Here is a 4,425-nt window from a genome sequence, read left to right on the forward strand (position 1 = left end):
AGTATTGTGCTCAGTTCTGTTCACCTTGCTCTAGAAAGAATATTATTGAACTAGAAAGATTGGAGAAGAAATTTACAAAGATGTTTCCTGGGCTAAAGGGTGTGAGTTATAGGGAGAGGTTGGATAGGTTAGGACCTATTTCTTTACAGCGTTGGAAAAGGAGGGGGCGTCTTACAGCAGTGTAGATCTTATCAAATCATGAGAGGCGTGTATAGGGGTGAACATTTCAAATTCTTTCCTCGAGTTGGGGAATCGAGGACTACAGAGCATCTGTTAATGTTTGGAGGGCAGAAAAATAAAAAAAGAACTGAGAGTCAACGTTTTTTACCCTGAGTGTGATATGCATATGGACTGATCTGCCAGTGGAAGTGACTGAGGTGCGTAGAATAACAAAATTGTAAAAGCATTTGGACCAATACATTGAAAGGAAAGGATTAGAGGGATACAGAACAAGGACAGACAAATGGGGTGAGTGAATGGACATTTTGGTTGGCATGGGCCAGCTGCGCTGAATGGTCTGTTAGCGTGCAGTATGGCTGTGAATGCGTATGGTTTGGAGTTGAGACAGAGAAGGGGATACTGAGAAAAACAAATGTCATGGAAGGACATGTTTGCAGGTTTCAGAATGCTGAAATGAAGCTATTACCATGCAACACGGGTCAGTATTATGGCGAATTATGAGTGAATGGGATATTGCTGTGAGTTTAGACGATGGACAGTTTTGGATGAGCATTTGTTCTGCAGCTTTGTAGCTCGGAGTGAGGACAGCCTCATTGGGCTGAATCTAACAAATATTAATCTCAGTGTTATTTTCATTGAGTGTGACATAGGAAATGTCTGCACGAAGCTGAGCTAGTTTCCTGCTGCTATCTTATCAAATTCACTTCATTGACTATCCATCCCACTCTATGGTGTCCCTCTCATGCAATGCTAGCCCGATTCTCCCATCCATCATGGCTGGAAGTACTCACAGTCGTCTGGATGCACCTTGATGGTGCAAACTTTAAAAGGCCAATGGGCACACGGTTGAGCGTTTCAGTTTGGAGCTGCCCTGCACAGATTAACCCGAGCATGGCAGATAAGGGTCAATCACACCACGGTTGATTGACAGGGTCACGGATGTCCTGGTCAATGGGCAAATGGAGGAGGGGACCATTCTCTTCCCAGAGGGATCACACCACCAGACCCACTGAGCCTGGTCTGAGCTCACCACCCAGCTCAGTGCGGTCTGAAGAAATGTCCAGCAATACAGAACAAACATCAATAACCTTCCTCGCTCTGCCGGGATAAGGGTAACCGTATTCTCTCTGCTCCCTCACACTCACTGTTTATCTGTTATAGCACCGCCCACCGAACAAGGCTCTTGCTGCACCACTCTCACTGCTGCATGCAGCACCTTTCCTCTCTAACTCTCCAAGTGAACTTCAAGCTTTCAATATTTAAATAGCAAGGGTAGTGATACATACCTGATTCATACCTGAAACTGAGTAGGTCAATCCACAAGGCACGGCGTCAGAACGAAAGAGGGAGAGGAAGAATGAACAAGCTCTCTGTTGTTCGTAGTGGTTTGGAGAGTGAATGTTTACAGATTAGAGTAAATGAAAAGAACACTATACAGTCGCACATGGTCAATGCAAATAATAAATGGACAGTGAAACTTACCAGGGACACCAACAGTAGCCAGGAAAGGATAATAAAAATATTGAATGAGGCGAAGTACATATTGGATCCGCGTTGGTAATGACAACCAATTATATGTAGAAAGAATCCAAACATAATTGGATAAACCCCTGTTCATTGTTGGAACATTGCAGTCTATTGTTCTCAGATTCTGATCCCTTGTTGGAATATTCCAGTCTGTTGTTCTCAGATTCTGATCTCTCCGTCCCCCCTCTCTGCTGCTGCTGATCCCTGTTAGTGCCATCGGTGTTGCTCCCGCCCATGCTATGGGATACCACATTGAACAGAGCCCATTTATCATTAGAATTTTGACCTTCTCCACTGGGATAATTAGAATCCACGCAGACTGACATTAATCACAGTCAGCAAACAAACAGATTCAATTAACCAGTTCTGTACATCAGTTTACATAACACAACAAAGGGGAACATTTACTTAGTTTGAATGGAATGGATGGGGCTTGCTGAAGGATAAATGATAAATCTTACATTTTTTTTATCTTTCTTCCCTTTATGTGGAGTATAGCTGGAACACTGCTGGTTTGTATAGGTTTCAGCATATTTCTATAGGGTCAGGGATAAAATAACAGACCACCTGCATAAAATATCGGATGGGAAAGTGTTTAGATACCTTTCTGCAATGCTGCTCCTAGTTTGAAATGCCCTGCTATCGAGTCTTTTCATAATTTTGAGACAGTATTTAGAGCATTGAAACTGCTGCTCAGGAACAGGGAGAAACCGGAGGCAGTCACAGAGACTGGCACACAGGAACAGGTGGCAGTCATTCAATTGCTCGAAATTGGGACAACAGGACAGGAGGGAGTCATTCAAATGTTCGACAGTGGGTGACAAGAAAAGGAGGGAGTTATTCTACTACTTGAAACTGGGACACAGGGATAGGAGGCCGTCACTCAACAATTCAAGACTGAGACACAGGAACAGGAGGCAGTCAATCACTGCTCGAGACTGGGACACAGGAACAAGAGGCAGCCATTCACTGCTCGAGACTGGGACTCAGGAACAGGAGGCAGCCATTCAACTGCACTAGACTGGGACACAGGAAAACGAGACATTCATTCAACTGCTCGAGACTGGGACACAGGAACGGGAGGCAGTCCATTCAACTATTCAAGACTGGGACACCGGGACAGGAATGTGTCATTCAACTACTCGAGACAGGGACACAGGAACAGGAGGCAGTCACTCAACTGCTCGATACTGGGATACAGGAACAGGAGGTAGTCATTCAACTGCTTGAGACTGGGACAGATAGACAAGAGGGTATCATTCAACTGCTCGAGACTGGGGCACAGGCAAACGAGACAGTCATTTAATTGCTCGCGACTGAAACACCGGGACAGGAGGGAGTCATTCAACTGCTTGAGACTGGGACACCAAGACAGGAGGGTGTCATTCAACTGCTCCAGACTGGGACACGGGGATATCTGGGGGCAAGTGAGGCCGCAGATTTCTGTTCCCCAGGAACAGGAGGAGGTGACTCACTCCCCATCACTGTGAGACGGTGGGAGAGAAGAGGAATTGGCTTGTTATTAACAGAAATATCTGAATAAGTTGCATGAGCGAGTCATTCAATCCTGCTCCAACATTTTCCACAACCATGCTAATCTGATTTTGATTCTCTCATTCCATTTTACAGAGATTCCCCTCTCTGCAGTCTCTGCTCTATTTGTTGATCATGTTGTAGACCCAGATGCTGTAACCACAGTCACCGTGACTCATCCAGAGTGGGTCACCAAAACACCTGGTCTTCCTGACTTTCCACAGCAGCTTGAAACACAGCCTCCAGGAAACCATCCCCAGCATTTCCACGAATGTACCAAAGCAAGAATTAAGTCAAATGTCAGTCAACTTCAAGGGATAAGTCTGGTCTTAATCAGTAAAAGTGGAGGGGATTCCTCATGTTACTGAGCACGTGATCAGCAGAGAGTGATTAACACAGGCGATCAATGGATAGGCACAGAGCAAGTTACAAAGCAGTACCTCAAAACTGAAACCCCACTTTCCAACATGGAGCACAGGGCAGGACACTGGGAAGTCGAAGAAAACGCAAGCTATGCTTTCAGAATATTGTTTCTAAGCCTTTTAATTTTGGAAGCTGATGCTCTCGGGTAAGCAACATTCAAGGCCAGAGAAAGATATAGGATAGTTATTCACATTAAAATTCGACAATTAAAACTGGATGTCAGGGTTTAAATACTAACAGTTTAAATACCAACAAATGGGAGGGATTTCGGAAATAGACAGTGAACAGGGAATCAGAGTCAGTATTATGGAAGAATGTTTTTGCAAGTTTCAGAATGCTGAAGTGAAGACATATCGATGGCATCGAGTAACATAGGCTGGTATTTCCAGGAATGATTAATCAATGTGATATTGGTGTGAGGTCAGACAGAATAATCGATTCTCGAAGATGTACAACACGAAACAGATCCTTCAGTTCAACTCGTCCATGCTGATGAGCTATCCCAATATAAGCTAGTATACCATTTGCCAGCATTTGGCCCACATCGATGTAAACCCTTCCTCATCATGAACCCATCCAAATGCCTTTTAAATGTTGTAATCATAACAGCCTCCACCACAATCTCTGACAGCTCATTCCACACAAGCACCATTCTCTGTGGAAATAGGTGTTCCTTAGCTCATTTTTAAATCGTTCGCCTCTCACCTGAAATCCATGCCCTCTAGTTTTGGGGAAAATATCTTGACTATTCACCATCTACAT

The sequence above is a fragment of the Hemiscyllium ocellatum genome, unplaced genomic scaffold (genome assembly GCF_020745735.1).
Source record: "Hemiscyllium ocellatum isolate sHemOce1 unplaced genomic scaffold, sHemOce1.pat.X.cur. scaffold_184_pat_ctg1, whole genome shotgun sequence".
Classification (NCBI taxonomy): Eukaryota; Metazoa; Chordata; class Chondrichthyes; order Orectolobiformes; family Hemiscylliidae; genus Hemiscyllium; species Hemiscyllium ocellatum.